This window comes from Gossypium hirsutum, chromosome A07, assembly GCF_007990345.1.
Source record: "Gossypium hirsutum isolate 1008001.06 chromosome A07, Gossypium_hirsutum_v2.1, whole genome shotgun sequence".
In the NCBI taxonomy this organism is placed as follows: domain Eukaryota; kingdom Viridiplantae; phylum Streptophyta; class Magnoliopsida; order Malvales; family Malvaceae; genus Gossypium; species Gossypium hirsutum.
This window is the reverse complement of record NC_053430.1, coordinates 97116554-97135180: the sequence shown is the minus strand read 5'-3', so window position 1 is coordinate 97135180 and position 18627 is coordinate 97116554. Positions and strand designations below refer to the sequence as shown.

Genomic DNA, 18627 nt, shown 5'->3' with positions numbered 1-18627 from the left:
ATGGCTATAAAATAAATGAATCCGATAAGTGCATATATAGTAAATTTGATAATGGAAAGGGTGTTATAATTTGCTTATATGTAGATGACATGCTCATTTTTGGCACGGATTTGGAACAAATAGAAAACACAAAGAAATTCTTGTCAAACAACTTTGCTATGAAGGATATGGGTGTAGCAGATGTTATTCTTGGGATTAAAATAACCCGAGATGAAAGCACTATAGCTTTATCACAATCACATTACATTGAAAATGTGCTTAAAAAGTTTGATCTTTTCAACTGTAACCAGCATCTACACCCATGGATCCTCAATTAAAATTAGTATCTAATGTTGGTAGGAAAATTGATCAATTGAAATATGCAAGTCTAATTGGTTGTCTTATATACATAATGACTTGTACAAGACCAGATATTGCATATGCTATTGGAAAATTGAGTAGATACACAAATAATCCAAGTAGTTTGCATTGGCAAGCTTTAATAGAGTACTTAGGTACTTAAAGAAAACTATTAACTATGGATTGTGTTATAATGGATATCCTCCAGTTTTAGAAGGGTATTCAGATGCTAGTTGGATTACAAGTTTGGAAGATCATGCATCTACTAGTGGGTGGATCTTCATTCTTGGTGGAGGAGTCATTTCTTGGGGTTCCAAGAAACAAACATGTATTACTGATTCCACCATGGCAGCAGAATTTATTGCATTAGCCGCTGCATCTAAAGAAGCAGAATGGTTAAAAATTTGCTTTATGATGTACCTTTATGGCTTAAGCCAATTTCACCTATTTCTATCCGTTGTGATAGTGAGGCTACTCTAGCAAAGGCATATAGCCAAGTATATAATGGAAAGTCTAGACACATTGGATTAAGACATAGTTATGTCCAACAATTAATCTTTGATGGAGTGATCACTATTAATTATGTGAGGTCAAGTGAAAATTTGGCAGATCCTTTGACAAAAAGTCTTGCTAGAGATGCAATAAAAAGGACCTCAAAAGGGATGGGACTCAAGCCTATTAATTAGAGTCACCCATGATGGAAACTCGACTCAACGCTTGGTATAACGTCAAGTCTTGAGTTCAATGAGACAAAGTACATCATTAGTATGTGACTGTTAGCACTATAAATAAATCCATCCTAAGATTAAAGTGCTAGGTACCCGTAATGATAAGGGAAGGATGAGTAATGTACTCTTAATGGACCCATAACATAAATATGTTAGAGTGTTATAATTACGGGAACACTTTTGATGGGATCTACCTATGTGAGTGGAAGTGTGGCCGCTTCTAGGAGCTTAAGGGCTTGGCTCTGACAGCACTCATGAAAAGAGGACATAGACACATGGCTATAATAATGTCCCTAGATACTATGCATTGACTGATGTTGAAATCATTGTGTAAGATGTGTTCAGTTAATCAAATGGAATAGTTGGTTCAAAGCTTAGTCTACCATACAATTTCGATTAACTTTAACATGTTTTCACTAAGTGAAGGTTCAATCGTAAGACACCTTTATTTATGCAAATTGATTTCCAAGAATATCAAAATCTAAATATTTTGAAAATGGGGGAGATTGTTGGAATATTTTCAAATATAGTATCCCAATAACTATAAATGAATGGGTGTAATTAATCAAAAGATAAAACTTTTGGTCATTGGTCAAAAGTCATATCATTTGATTTTTTTAAAAAAAGAATTATAACTATTCAAAAAATATTATTTGAATAGTTACAAAATTAAAAGAATAATTATTATTATTATTTATTTATTCATAAAGACACCTATTGAAAGATGTCTCTATGAAGAGACATGAAAATTCCTATAAATAGGAATGGGATTTCATTTGGAAATCATATCAACAAATTCTAATATTATTTCTTCTCTTCCTTCATTTTCTAATATTATTAGATTATTCTATAAAGTATTGCTGCAGAAATCCTTTGTAGAAATTGAGTTTTTGTTATACATTACTCAGTGCATAGTGGACTATTCTCGTCAGTGCAAAACGCAAATAGTCATTGGCTTCATTGTATCCTCGAGGTTAATTTGCTTGGAACTCGTTTGCACACTGAAGATAAGTGGGGGCGAATATAACCTTAAAGATAGTGGCTTGATACACGCCTTGGAGCCTGTCCTATTTCTTCTTTTTCTTTTCGAGTTCCGATCGTGTGTTCGAGTTTTTTCCTTACCGGAGTTTTGTACTAACATCTTGATCAAACACCATCATCAAAGTCTTCATCATATAAATATATTTGTACTTTTTTCACTTATGATTTTTGAAGTAAATATTATATTTAATTGCATAATTAGGATAAATTTCATAGGTTGCATCATATTTATATTTTATGTTGTTTTTACTTATTTTTAGTTATTTAAGTAATAGGCATTTTAATAAGTGCTTTGGCTTTAATCAGGTCCAATTTGAAATGAAGAACGAGTTTGAATACGAGCGAAAAAAAAATGAGATTGAAAAAATATGCGGGAGTGTCGAAGCAACATGTGCGCCACAGTACACTATTCTGCCACATATGGTACCGAACCGCTTTTTAGCACTTGGTTTCGTTTAGTCGCTGCCAAATTTAATGAAGCCGTAATTAGGTCTACACAATAACCATATTTAGGTTTCAATTAGGTGTGCACAAAGAGAGCAACATTAATTTTTATATTTATTAAGTTTTCTTTTAAATTAATTGTAGTGGTCGAGCTAATGTTCATCGAAGTAATGTTTGGATTGAGATTTGGAGTTGCAATTATTCAATAGGATTTCTATTTCTGTTCATATCTTTTCAATTAATGTTCTTATGATTGTTTTATTATTTTTGTTTATGATTGTTGAAACTATTTTTTTTATTTTTTTTAAAAAAAGGGATCGACTTTTAAATAAAGTGTGAAATCGCCACCAATCGTTTTGTTTAAGTAGGATTGGATCACCTAATAAAACATTTTATTCCATTTAAATCAATTTTGGCCTACGTAAATTTGAAAAAAAAATGGTTCAGGAGTCGGTTACGTATGAGAAAGGGCAAACACCCTCATTATGCCCAAAATTGGTACCAAATTGATTAAGTACTATCCTTATGTCTAAAATTTTTAAAAATATATTTTTAAATATGATTCCTTTTAAAACATTTGAATGGCTTAAGTTGGTTGTCAAAATTCTCTTGTTTCAAAGAAATACAACATCACATTCAACACGATATGACACGATCCTTTATACCTTCGAAAACACGATTGATTTTTGACTTCCAAAAGCTTATACGTTGAAAATTACAAAAGGATGCCCAATTATTTAGTCCAACGAAAAACCGAAACCCAACACGGTAGGGCACGATTTCTCGAATTTCCAAACATTGAACATTGCCTTATTTTAGAATTTTTAAATAAACAATTGTAAATTAAACTAGCTCAAAACGCATTAATTTGACTTGAAATAAAATAAAATAATTAATCTTAAAACAAAAAGTTGCAAATTACAAAGTAACATTTGTAAACAAAAAAACGAAATTATAAACATGGGACAACATGCACAAATAAAGTATCATACTTGGTGAATGAAGATAATATAAACTTGAGAAACCAATTAATAAACAAACAATAAGATAGAACAAATCCAAGAAAAATATAACCAAATTTCCAAGCATGGATGAACAACAATTAATATAACAATATAAAAAACGAATAAATAATATGTAAAAGTGATATATGAAATAATATAAAACAATTAACACATATACCAAACAAAATAAAACTAGGAACCAATATGATACAAAATAATTTTAAAAATGATGAATTGAAGAACAAATACCATATACTAAAATTTGAAATAATTTGCATAAAAACCTAGGGATATATATATGATCATTAAAATAGATGTTATAAAAAATAAAACATTTGAATCAAATAATATGTAAAATGTTTTTTAAAAAAATAATACATTTATTTAAAGTTAATAGTATACATACAATAAAAGATAACTTAAATAATACATAAAATATGAAAAGGATAGCAAAAGCACATGATAAAATATAATCTTAGGGAATGAACTATATACATAGTAGATTTTAAAAAAATATATATATATATACATGAATAGATTTAGAGGCAATTATATATAAAAATAACATGGAATTAATAATGTATATAGGATCAAATTAATTTTATTATGAACTATATATATAATAATATATAAGAACATTTATATGAAATACTATACAAGATGTTAAAATAATATGATATACAAACTTTACAATAATGATTTTAAAAAATAAAATTATCAAAGTAGCTCAAACTATAAAAATAAATAAACGAGGATTAAAAATGAAAGTTAAGTGGATCTTTTAAAAATAATTATGAATTATACAAAATAAAAAAAAACTCAATTAAAATAAAAATAAAATGAAAAGGATATTTTAAAAATAAAATAAACCATTAAAATTAAAATATGGATTAAAGCGCAATGCGCGCGAAGGTACAAGAATCAAAGCTGGAAATATTCCAGATCCCAAAACGCAATGCTTAGGTGAGGATCAAATTGGATCTACGCGCAGATTACAGAGATAGTTTTTTTTAAAAAAGGAAAAAAAACAAATAAAACTCAATTGAACAACAGTGTAAAAGGGAATGGTTTATGGCGCAAATATCCCCTTTAAGCAAAACGCGCGGATCCTCACAGGCAACCAGGTCAAGTCGGGTCAGGTATAGTCAATACGGCACCGTTTTGGAGCCACTGAAACAGGCTCAAAACGGCACCGTTTTTGGTCCTTTAAAAAGACTAAAACCAGGCCACAATCGGCCGAACCAACCCTAGCCCCTTTCTTCTCAACTAGCAAACCCTAAATCTCTTCTTTCAAACACCAATCCACCACCATGAACGGCGACCAGCATTTTCGAGCTTCGAAGAGATGGTTTTTAGCCTTGAGATCCACTTTCAGCTTCGATTTCAACGAAGCAAAAAGAAACCGATGGCTGATTCGCAAGGTAAGATCTCGCTTTTCCCTCTTTCTTTTGTTTTTAAATGCAATGATGAAAAAATCGAAGGAATGAGATAGAAAAATTCAACAGAAAATTAAAGAAACTAAAAAACAGAAATCACCTTTTCAGAATTGCTTTTGAAATCCTTTTTTGATATTTAGTATGCGTAAGTTTTTAGAGTACAAACGATGGCCTTTTATAGTCGGAAAAATAAGAATTAAAATTACAAGAAATCTACTTCCTCTTTTTTTTTGCTATTTTTCCATCGTATTCTGTTATTGCTACTTCTCGTGTATTCTGTTGCTGCTACTTCTCGTGTATTCTGCTGCAAGTGTGGCCGTACGGAGGAATAGGCCCTGGTGACGTGGAGGTCGTACGTGGGAAACCACTCATGGGAGCCCGATCCTGGCTAGCTGCAGCGCTAGTGTATTCCAGAAACCTCTAAGGTTTCTGGTGCTTTCACAATATTGGGCTCATTTGCGCCATGTGCAAATTGAGCTAGGAATTAAATTAGGGGTTTTGGTTGTAGGCTTATTAGGTTTAATGTTTGGGCTATTATTTTTGGGTTAAATGAATTGTAAATGGACTTTGGACCCATAAATAATTTGGTTTATTATTTATTATTTTTGGTTTTTTATGGGCCCGGGCAAATTGGGCCTATTACAATAATGCTTTTTATGAACTAATAACTCAAGTAATGATGAAGTAAATCGGTTGTTAGAGATAAATTTAAGTTAGTATAAATATTAAGTGTTCAATTGGTTATTCATAATTGATTTAAGTGACTGTTAGATTAAGCAATAATTTAGTATAAATATTAAGTGTTCAATTGGTTATTCATAATTGATTTAAGTGACTGTTAGATTAAGCAATAATTTAAGAAGAGTTAAATATCGAGAATGTTTGCTTAATCTTAGCGATCTAGTTGAATAGTTATCTAAATCTGCTAAGATATACACCTACGGATGGGATTATCTATAACATATACACCAATTTAAATAGTGAGGGTTAATGTCAGTGTTAGTTTAAGGTTTGTTTAATTCCTATACAGCATATATCAACATAAGATTCTCTAAATACCTATAAGTGCTACACCAACCAAGTACCTACATCATCTTAGTCATAAATCTTAAACTTATCAATAACTGGATTAGATAAATAAACTTAATCACTTTTACTAACCCATATTTTATTTTTGTTCTCCTAATAATTACTATATTTATTTTTAGTTAATTCTTAAATTTATATCAGTTCTTGTGTTGGAATTTTTATTTTATTATTTTGAAAATTGTAAATCTGTTTTTGTGGGATCCATCCTCGAAAAAAGTAGTAACGACTTCTGAGTTTTAATTTGATATTATCAATTTTTACTTTTCGCATAGCTGCAATTACAATGTAACTTTGATGAAGTGCATTTATAGAGAAACATTAGAGGGAAACATTATTGTTTTTATTACATGAGACCAATTGGTAACATAGGATCAAACACTTGCAACACAAATATGAGTGTTGTTGTGATTTAAATTAATTATCTTGTTGGATTGGATATATGACTACTTTTCCAGCGACTCTACCAGTGTCGACATATGCAAGTCCTTCAAGTGTTTGAGAGAAAGGATAGATGCCTTTGGGATCAATAATAGCCTTCACCTGTCCACTTTCCAAGTAAGGATTCAATTTCTCCAAATCAGCCCCATTTGAAGTGACTATAAACTTAAATGCTGGCACAGTCACTGCACCACTCACTGTCACAACTTTCCCACCTTCCTTCATTGCCTTCACTGCCCTTTCACATTGCCCTATTTTTTCATACACAAATTATACTTGTTAAATAGATGATAAACCCGAGCTTAATTCAGTTAGATTATGTTGTCAACTTATCAAGTAGATAAAATTTTGTTCAAGGAGCTGTTGCGGAAGCGACGATAATATTAATAACAATATTATCAGAAATATTTAGATAATTATTATGCCAACAATTATACTAAGAAAATTCCCAGTTAAATTGGAGGGGTCACAAATGGTCCCGCTTAAAACCCAACAACTAGACAGAACTCACTTAGATATTTATAGCAATAATAACTAAATAAATATAACCAACATAAAGCTATTAAATATAAGCAAACAAATAAGAAATAAAATACCAGAGATTTAACGAGGTTCGGCCAATTTAGCTTACGTCCTCGGACACTACCAAATTAATATTTCTTCTAGAAATATTACAAAGGAGAAGATTTTGGGATGATACAACCAAAGGGGGAGGGGTTCTATATATAACAAACCAAACCCCCTCCCTTTCTATCTTTTCCTAATGTGGGATATTGCCAATATTCAACAAATCTCCACCTTGGCGATATTCCACATCTTCGAACATCTTCTCATAACACTAACTTCAATAGTGTCTTCAAATTTGCAACCAATCGCCTTCTTCCCTTTTGGTAGTTGTGCCAGCTTCCACGTCTTGTTTTTCTCTAGAGATTGCATTTCCTCTTCCATTGCACCTAACCATCTATTATTCTCTAAACTCTGAATGGCTTCGGTGTAAGTGGATGGAATATTATCAACAACTGGAAGTGCATAAGCTACCGTGTCAGTGAAACGAGCAGGTTTCTGAATTTCTCGTCTCTGCCTTCTGACTGCAATTGGCTCTGATTGCTGTTGAGGTTCTTGGGTAGAAACCTCTTCCTCATCTGACTCTGCATCTGCCAATGAAGAATCACTAGTGGTACCTTTTGCTGGAATTACCACACTCTGCTCAAACTCCACCTGCTGCGAAGTACTACTCACTCCTTCTGGATTTACCTTATTCAACATGGCAGATTCATGAAAGGTAACATCCCTACTGATTATCGTCTTCTTTGCCTCTAGACACCACAAACGATATCCCTTAACACCAGCATTGAAGCCCATGAATAGAGCCTTCTTTGCTCTTGGATCTAACTTTGATTCTTTCACATGATAATATGCAATAGAACCAAAAATGCGCAAGGTGTCATAATCAGTAGCAGGTTTTCCATACCATTTCTCCAAAGGAGTCTTGCCATTTATAGCAGATGATGGCAAATGATTGATGAGATGTTGAGCGTACGTCACAGCCTCAGTCCAAAACTTTCTATCTAATCCAGCATTAGATAACATACATCGAACTTTCTCCACAAGCGTTCGATTCATACGCTCTGCCACCCCATTCTGTTGCGGTGTTCCACCTACGGTGAAGTGCCTTACTATGCCACAATCTTGGCATATCTTCAGGAAAGGATCGCTTTTATATTCTCCACCGTTGTCTGATCGGAGAACCTTAATCTTCCTTCCTGTCTGATTTTCAACTTTAGTTTTCCACTTAAGGAAAACTTCAAGCACCTCATCTTTGTTCTTCATAGGAAACACCCAAACTCGTCTGGAAAAATCATCAATAAAGGTGACAAAATAACGTCTTCCTCCAAGTGATGGAGTCTTGGACGGTCCCCATACATCAGAATGCACATAATCCAGAATACCTTTAGTATTGTGAATCCCAGTGCCAAATTTCACCCTTCGTTGTTTTCCCAGAACACAATGCTCGCAAAATTCAAGTTTGCAAGTCTTTGTACCTTTCAATAATCCTTGCTTGGCTAGAGTTTGCAAGGATTTTTCACCAGCATGGCCCAAACGCATATGCCACAGCTGTGTTGCCTCAGCGTCCTTCTTGGTACTCGTAATTGCTGCTGCTGTTGTCCCGACCACTGTACTACCTTGGTAGTAATACAGATTGTTCTTTCTTATGCCTTTCAACATCACCAATGCTCCTGAAGTTGCTTTAAGAACTCCATCTCGTATTGTCACAACTAGGCCTTTAGATTCTAACGACCCCAAAGAGATGAGATTCTTCTTCAACTTTGGGACATATCGTACATCCCGCAAAATTCTAGTAGATCCATCATGACTCCTCAGTTTAATTGAACCTATCCCGGCTATTTTACATGTGTTATCATTACCCATGTAAACAACCCCTTCATCTAGTTTTTGAAATTCAAAGAACCATTCCCGAATGGGACACATATGATAGGAACAACCAGAATCCATGATCCACTCATCTGCATATAATGTTGAAGATGTTATACTAAGAGAAAAGTCTGACTCTGCTTCACTATTGCATTCTGCAACATTTGCATCTTGCGGAGTCTTCCCTTTTTTCTTCAATTTTGGACAATCTTTCTTCCAATGTCCTTTTTCTTTGCGAAAGGAACATTCATCTTTGGCAACAACTCGACCTTTGGACTTTCTTCTCTTCCCCTTAGACTGACTTTCCTGACGATCTCTTGTTACCAATGCTTCCACTGCTGCTTCACTTGAACCTTTCAACTTATCCTTTCGGCGTAGTTCATAGCTATACAATGCAGCAGTTACTTCATTGAAAGTTACTTCCGACTTTCCATGAAGTAAAGTAGTTTCAAGGTACTCAAACTCCTCTGGAAGCGATCCCAACAACATTAACGCCAAGTCTTCGTCTTCAAAAGTCACATCCAAATTCAACAAATCAGCCACCAGCTGATTAAAATTGGTAATGTGCTCGTTCATTGTGGTACTAGGAACATAACTGAAACGAAACAGTCTTTTCTTCATATGCAACTTATTTTGACTGTTCTTCTTCAGGAATTTCTCCTCCAATGCTTTCCACAATTTACTTGCAGAAGTCTCTTTACTGAATGTATACTTCTGCTCTCTGGAAAGACATGATCGAATTGTACCACATGCCAATCGGTTGATGGTCTTCCATTCTTTATCATCAACCCCTTCTGGTTTTTCTTCCTCAATGGCAATATCTAGACCCTGTTGAAAGAGGGCATCTAGAAGCTCACTTTGCCACATGCCGAAATGACCTGTTCCATCAAAAATTTCCACTACAAATCTCGTATTTGCAGTTCCAATCCTCGGCAAAATGTACGAAGTGGAAGTTGTTGATATGGATGGTTTTTCTTCTGTCATTTTTGCCATAGCTTCTACTTAATAGCCACCAAATGCAGAATACCCACAAGCTTTCGGAAATGTTTCTGATGTGTAAGATCAGACTAAGCTGCAAACACAGAGCATACTACAAAACCTTGGCTCGGATACCAATTGTTGCGGAAGCGACGATAATATTAATAACAATATTATCAGAAATATTTAGATAATTATTATGCCAACAATTATACTAAGAAAATTCCCAGTTAAATTGGAGGGGTCACAAATGGTCCCGCTTAAAACCCAACAACTAGACAGAACTCACTTAGATATTTATAGCAATAATAACTAAATAAATATAACCAACATAAAGCTATTAAATATAAGCAAACAAATAAGAAATAAAATACCAGAGATTTAACGAGGTTCGGCCAATTTAGCTTACGTCCTCGGACACTACCAAATTAATATTTCTTCTAGAAATATTACAAAGGAGAAGATTTTGGGATGATACAACCAAAGGGGGAGGGGTTCTATATATAACAAACCAAACCCCCTCCCTTTCTATCTTTTCCTAATGTGGGATATTGCCAATATTCAACAGGAGCAACAATAGTCTTATTATAGGCCCGAGGCTTAATTTAAAGTTCAAATTCCAACATGTACAACATTTTTCGATTCTCAAACTAAATTTGAAAGTAAAAGAACCTAGGATCTTACCGACACAGTTATATACAACATCAAATTTCTCAGGGAGATCTTCTAAGTTTTCCTTGGTGTAATCAACTGCTAAATCAGCACCCAAATTCCTCAACAACTCTAGTTTTCCTGTACTAGCAGTAGCCACAACTCTTGATGCTCCGAATACATGCTTGGCCAGCTGATCCAATAATACAAATTTATCATACCACAAAGGGAATACAATCATTTAGTAATGTTGACATAAACGTACCTGAATGACCATGCTGCCAACTCCACCTGCGCCTCCCAACACAAGAATGGATTGACCAGCAGTGAACCCGCATCGTTGAAGGCCTTCGCCGGTAGTGAAGCAGCCTCGGCAAAGCTGAGATTCTTGGGTTTGGGAGCCAATAGCCGCTCTTCAACCGCCGTGTATTCGGCCAAAGTGCCGTATTGTTTGGGATGATCCAAGGCTTTCTCATGGATGTTACCATATACTTCATATCCTACCTTTAAGTTCTTTACTTGGCTTCCTACCTTCACCACCACACCAGCTACATCGTACCCTGGAACTGTCTGGAAAAATAAAAATAAAACAATATATCCATATCAGACACTTAACTGAGTTTACAGCAGTAATGTAAAAAAACTTACGGAAAAAGGACATTCAGCGTGAACAAAAATGCCAATCATCCTTTTATTATCAACTGGATTAAGCCCCGAAGCCATGACCTTAACAAGAACTTGATCTTCCTTCAATTCAGGAACAACAACATCGGACTTGAGTTTCAGAACATCTTCAGGTTTCCCATGTTGTCCATAAATCCAAGCTTTCATTGTACATGGAACATTCTCCATTTTTTTCTTTTCAAAAAGCCAACTTTCTTGTGTTATTAAAAATAGATAATTTGTTGTTAGATGTTTTGTTTGTGGTAAGGAAGTGCCAAGTATTTATAGGAGGGTGAATGGGGTGTAACCATTGTGGCTGCTTTAAACAATTAAAAATAATCAAATAACAGAGAAAATTTGGACAAGTAATGGAATTATTAAGATTATTCGAATGGATTAAGGAGGGTGTTTCACTAACAGTCGATGTTGACTCCTGTGTGACTGATTATTCAAATTTATTTTTTATGGCCGGCCTGGGGCTGCTTTGAGATGCAGCCGCCACCGCCCACGTCCAATTTTTTTTTATTTTATTAATGATAAAAGGGGTCAAAAGATAAAAATATTTTTAAAATAATATTTATATCAGATTAAAAAATCCTTAAATATTATTTGTTGTTTTGTATAAACAATAGATTTTTAGTAGCGTAATTATTCTATCTAATATTAATGGAGTAAAAAATTCAATTATTAATTCCGTCAAAATTTTCTAATAAGTTCACTAAAATGATATTTGAAAATAAAAAATATACTCATTTAATAATCATGTATACCATTACATATTAGACCAAAATTCGTATATAATTTTAAATTTTGTCCCTTTTATTAGTAATAACTAATTTTAAAATAAAAAATCGAGAAGGATTTTATCATTAATGATTTTGCACCTCAAAATACTTGTAGAATCCTTTTTTTTAATGATTTTTTTTGTGTTTTTGTAGTTGATGACATAAGAGTAGATCAAATGAAAAATATATATATTTTTTAATTTTGTTAGAAAAATATATTATTCGGTTAATGTCATAAAACGTATTATTTTAGTGAAATTACTAGTATATGATTTTATTTTATTGTATTACATTTTATAATTTTTTTTAAAATGACTCAATTTATTGTTTCATCTAAAACCTCAAAAATATCAAGAACGAACCTACCTCATCTATGTATGTATATCTTATATTGATTTTTTAAAAAAGTTTTTATCATGTATATTTTAATAATTATTAGATTTTATTCTCTATTCAGATTGTTGTGGCAAATATGAGAGCAGTGTCATGAATAGTTCCAACCGAGCTTGAAATTGAGCAAATTGTTTATGCTTCTTTAAAGCTACTTTAATGTGTAATTAATTGTAATTGGTCTCGTATGTTAACAAGTCGAAAACAATATATACTTAAAAATTGTATAGATTATGTAATAAGAGTTTAGCACTTACCTGTTCATTAAAAAATTATCATTGTGAGTGTACTGCGTAAACATGTGAATTTTCGAACCTAATGTGTATTAAGACTTAAACTACTACAACAAACTGTTGACACTGCTAAAGTATTAATTTCCTACAAATTTTTCTTTTATTTTTCTTCTTGAAATGGTATTAAAGCCTCTCCCTTAACATATCAAATGGTGTTGGTTGTTTGGATAAGTCGGTCGACAAAATGAAAGTTTCTGGTAGCTTCCTAGATGAAGGTATAATTGTAATTAACATAAACATATTGTAGTCTGTAATGTCGGCTAATTATTTTACCCAATTAACATAGGGAATAATACGTTTCAACACAATCAAATTTATTGTGTCAATACCTATGCCAATTGAACTAAGACTCAATCGGATATTATGTATTTTTTTTAATATGTATAATTTTTTATAAAAGAATAAATATTTAAAAAATGGTCACTGAACTATTGCATTCGTTCTATTTTGGTCATTGAACTATTAATTTTTATTTAGTCACTAAATTTTTCGAAATTAAATATTTTGGTCGCTTTCCTGTTAGTTATCGTTAGATTAGTGGCAGAAAGCTGATGTGAGTTTTTTTATTAGTCTAATATAAATTTAGCCTTCTAATGTTTACACATTCTATCAATTTGATCCTAGATATAAAATATTCAACAAATTTAACCCTCAATTTTTACAAAATTTGTCATTTTAGTTTGAATACTAAAAAATTGAATAAATTTAACTCTCAACATTTACAAAATTTGTCAACATAATAAATTTAGTTTGAAATTGTAATTAATATTTGTTTTTAAAAATAAAGTTATTTATTTTTATTTTTAAACCCTTCAATATTTTTTGTTTTACATAAGTAGCGATGTATTATCTTATTGTTAACTAGTGGTGCATGAGACTTATACACTAATAGTGGATCGAATATTCTTGAATTTGTTGGATAGTACCTAATTTACGTGTCTATTCTATAGGGCAAGAAGTTTGTGGTTTGTATTTTTATAATTATTTTAAAATTAAAAAATGTAAATGTTTTATTTGAATTTATATTTTTTATTACTTATTTCAATAAGTTTTAAAAGCATCATTTGGCTCTGAAGTATACTATTTTTTTTTTTGGTATCTATTTTTTTTTCTCAGACTTCTACTTAAATTTACATTCTATCACCAATTTGCTCCATTTCCTTTAAAAAAATCCGGTTAAAATGTGACTAAATTAGAATGTACTATGTGACACTTCAATCCAATTAGAAAGCGTCATATGACATCTATATATATATATTAACAATAAAAATATATTAGAATTTTCAAAAATAATATGTAAAAAAAAAACAAATCAAAAACTATTAGGTCAACCATTGGTCAACATTGGTTAATGTCAGTCAATGATTGGTCAACACTGGTAAAAGTCAAAGAGTAATTTCTATTTATTATATTTTTATTAATTAAATTATTTTTAATTTATTTAAAAACTTTTATTTATTTTTAGAAATTTTAATTTATTTGTATTTTTATTACATATGAATGTCATGTGGCATATTGTAATTAGGCCACATTTTAATGGGTTTTTTAAATGGTAATGAGGGTTTTTTAAATGGTAATGAGTTTTTTTCTTAACAGTATTTGAGTGAATTGGTAACACAATGTAATTATAGGTACTAATCTAAGCAAAAAAAAAAAGTTACGTACCAAAATGAGAAAAATAATATACTTTAGATAAAAATAAAGAAAATTCCAATTAGGTAAATGTCAAAATAACCCTATTTCAATTTTATCCTTAAATTTAAGTTAATGTACCAATTTTGCCCTTATTCATTTCATAAATCTCCTTTAGGTGTTGATTTTATATAATAATAGGAATATTCTCGTGCGATTTGAGAGTCGATTTTAGATAATTATGAATTTGTCATTCTCTTATTAAAAAGAAATAAGGATAATGTGAAATCATAATTTTATACCATCTTTTATCTAACAAAAAGTTCGGTCCTTTGAACACCAAAAGAATAAAGCAAGTTGCTTTAGACTTGGTCAAAAGAAATCCAAGGCAAAAGAGTGAAAAATGTGAAACACCCACTTCTATATAACCTTCAATGAACTGAAAATACAAGAAAATTGTGTAAATTGAAGCAAACAATGAGGTAAAAGAAATTGAGAGGAAAAACAAAAGAACTTGCATGCAGAGGGGAGAGAGGAGGAGGAATTGGGAGACGCTGGCCCAAGGAGGAGTTTGAGGATAAAGAAAGAGCAGTTTTTGAGCTTTGCCACGCAGCAATGGTTGCCATTGTTTTTGCCTTCTTCAACTGTTCTAATGAACACTTTACCATGTTTTATTTAACTGTCTTGCTCCTCCGGCCGGTGATGATGATGACGATGAGCATTCCACGGCCAAAGCTCTTTTTAGTTTTTAGATTTGCAGGGACAGTTGTCGAAACCATTTTCAAATCGAGTTTTAGGAAAATGGGAATCGACTTTTAAAAAACGAAAACGGAAGTCGCCACCGATCTTTTTAGGTGTGATCGGATCACCTTTAAAACATTTTGTTTTAAAATCATTAGTTTTTTGTCCACGAAATAAAAGAACGGGTTCGGGAGTCAGTTACGTACGAGGAAGGATTAGCACCCTCGTAACGCCCAAAAATTGGTACCTAATTGATTATCAAATGTCTTTAATGTCGAAAATTAAAAAAAAATTTAAGATGTAGTCCTCTTTAAAATATTTTAAATTTGAAAATTGGGATTCGCTCGTGTCAAAGTATTGACATTAAGTTAACTTTTTTTGAAATTTCTATTTCGAAACAGCAAAACGCTATATCCAATAAGTTAGGACATATTGCGTTGAAATTCCAAGATAGTGGCTTGCATTTAGAAAACCTTTAAAAAAAACTTAGAAGGGTACTTAATTATTCGAATTCAACGAGAAAAGTGGCAACCCAATAAGTTAGGGCACTACTTTCTCGAAATTTTCAAACACCAAACATTGCCTTTATATTTTTTGAAATCCTTGAAGTCTCATTTTTAAAACCGATGCATGAAGGAGCGCGTTAACATGATAAAACATAACATACAAGATAGTGTCGTAACCATTTTTTGAAAACGGGATCGACTTTGGTTTTGAAAGTGAAAATTAGAATGGGTGTTTTTGTTTGAAATAAAATAAAGTGATCTAAATTGAAAGAATGTATTGGGGCTTAATATACGATACGATGCTATGAAATAAAAATATAATAATGGGCATAGAATGATAATATATGAATAGGAATATTACTAGTGAATGACAATAATGTGAAAATGAACGTAATGGCAATAATTTCTCGACATACATCATTTAAAAGACAACACTAATAATCAAAAGAATGAAATAATATAAAACAATTTGAAATAAATAATTAAACAATTTTGACTAAGTAATATATAAAAATGAGTTCAAAATAGATATTATAAAGACATAATTTTAAGTAAGTAGTATAAAATAATTTAAAATTATTAACATACAAAACAATTTAAGGTAAAATAAAGCTATTTGAAATGAATAACATATGACAATTTAAAATAATATAAAAAGGTCTAAAATAAATAATATATATAAAATATTAAAGTAAATAATATACATAATAATTTAAAATACAAAAATGTATATAAAAGTTTCAAAATAAACAATATGTATAATAGTTTAAAAGAAATAACATATGTAAAATAAAATAATATAAAATATATGATAATAATAATGGTAATAATAATATAAATAAATACAAAAAATATACAATACAACAAAACCAATATAAAGTTACCTAGTTCAATAATATGATGATAGCAAAAATAATAATATAATAATAAAGTAGAAACTAATGATGACAATACATTAAAGAGAATAATGATAGCATATTGATAATGACAATGATAAAGTGCTAAGATAATGATGACGATAAACTAAGGAATAACAAAACAATCAAGAGAAATAGCAACAACCATAATAATAAAGAATGGAAGCAAATATAATAATAATAGCGAAAATAAGCATAAAAAATATGATTATAGAGTAATTTATAAGATAACAAAGGTAGCCAAAAGGGCTAATTTGAACTTTAAACAGAAATTTGGGGCGAAAATAATAGAATAAAAAAATAAATGGGGCCAAATTGAATTTAAAACAAGAGTTAGGGGATAGATTCGAAACAAAAAAGAAAGGGGGGGACCTATTAGAACACGTGAATAACATGGAGGGACTAAAAGGGAAATAATCCCAACCTTTATGCGCATTATTTCAACAGGGACTCAAATGTAATTAGGAGAAAATTATGCGGCCAAATTAAAAACAATAAAAAGAAGAACAGGGGCCTAATCCAATAGCAGCGCAAAAGAGAAGGATTGGCCACATAAATAACCCATTTTAGGCGCATAGGCTCTTTTCCTTTACCCAAACGGTATTGTTTTAGTTTTATTATTTAAATCATACTTTTATTTTGAAACCATCCATGCCTTTATTTCTTTTTTTTATTTTTTTTCTAAACCTAGCACTTTCAGACTCCTCTATCTCTTCTCCTTCTTTTCAGCCGACAAGGCCATTTCATGGTCACCTACACGCTGCCATGGCCGGTGACCGGCGTTGTGGAGGACAAGCTTTTGAGCTCTGTCTTCAAAGCCTCTTTTGAAGACTAAACCTTCAGCCACCTAAGAACGAAGGAAAAAAAGGAGTTCTTTGTCCCTTTTTCGAACTCCATTACAACGACGGAGAAATCACTTCGACGGCGAGCTCGAAGGGATTCAGGTGAGCCATTCCTTCATTTTAGTTTTTTCTTAAACAGATTCGAGAAGAGAAAAAAAATAAAATAAAATACAAAATAAAAAAATAAATAAAAATAAAAAATCAAAAGAACCAGGAACACCTTTTAGTTTCCAAACTTTTTTTCGATTTGCTTGTGTGCGTTTTGATTCATAATATCTGTGTTACACTCCTTTTTGTAAGAAAAAAATCTTTTTACAATCCGTACCCCCTACGTTATTACATTCAGATTCGGCCTTTATAGCCATTTCAATACAATATTTTTTAAATTTCTTGCCATTGCTTCCTGTCGTCTGCCTCTGTCTTAGTGTTTGCTTTCTTTTTTGTCTTATTCTGCAGGTGATGGAAATCAACAGGTGGGTGCACATGGAGGAGTTGGTGGGAGTGTCAGACGCATGGGGCGTGGTGGCCGACATGGTGGCATCGAGAGCTGGGGTGGCAGGGCTGCTGCTGTTTTCTCTCCTCTGCAAAGGGCTAAGGTTTGGGCTTTAGGGTTTGGGTTTGGTTTAGTAGTGGGCTGATGGGGTTTGGGTTTGTAAAATTATTTGTTGGGCTGTTAAATTTTATTTGTTTATGGGCCCGGGCAACATTGGGCTTGTACAATAGTGACCTGGACGTCGGTGGTTCCTTGGTTACGAATTTGGGTCAAAACATTAATTTAAAATTTTGTAATTTTTAAATGGACTAAAAGAATAATTTTTCATTTTGTAATTTTTTCGGCAGAATGTTATGTGAAAAAAATACTAATGTGGCCGGTCTAATTAGCAGTCCGTTAACGAGATAATCGTTAAGTAATCATTTTGAACAATTTTTCTATCGGCAATGATTAAATTGATAGAAAATTTTTAAAGTAATTAAAATAAATTATCTTATTTTAAAATGACTAACAATGTAATTTATTCATTTTAAATAAAAAATTTTATGTCAACTACAGTGAAAATGTTTAAAATGAGAATAATAAGAACTAAAATAATCTTAATAATTAGATTAAAATAAATAATTCTAAATATTAAATTTTGTATTTATTTTACTTTATTAAAATAAAACCAACAAAACTCAAAAAAAAAAATATTGTGTCTGTATATTAAGCGAGAGTTATATATAAGCAGTGAAAAGAGATTTTATATTTTATAGGAAATTTGAAAATATATATATAATTT

General features: G+C 31.6%; 2 long non-coding RNA genes and 1 pseudogene across 2 annotated transcripts; 2 read left to right on the top strand and 1 right to left on the bottom strand.

Moving 5' to 3' along the window:
- Positions 1 to 4705: 4705 nt before the first annotated feature.
- Positions 4706 to 5594, top strand: LOC121231866 (uncharacterized). Its single transcript, XR_005929968.1, has 2 exons — positions 4706 to 4977; positions 5304 to 5594. It is a non-coding gene; the product is annotated as an uncharacterized lncRNA (long non-coding RNA).
- LOC107955598 (2-methylene-furan-3-one reductase-like) lies at positions 5210 to 11774 on the bottom strand (annotated as a pseudogene).
- A 5131-nt stretch (positions 11775 to 16905) lies between these two features.
- LOC107956899 (uncharacterized) lies at positions 16906 to 18178 on the top strand. The gene is made up of 2 exons (XR_001700300.2): positions 16906 to 17452; positions 17807 to 18178. It is a non-coding gene; the product is annotated as an uncharacterized lncRNA (long non-coding RNA).
- The last annotated feature ends 449 nt before the right edge of the window (positions 18179 to 18627 follow it).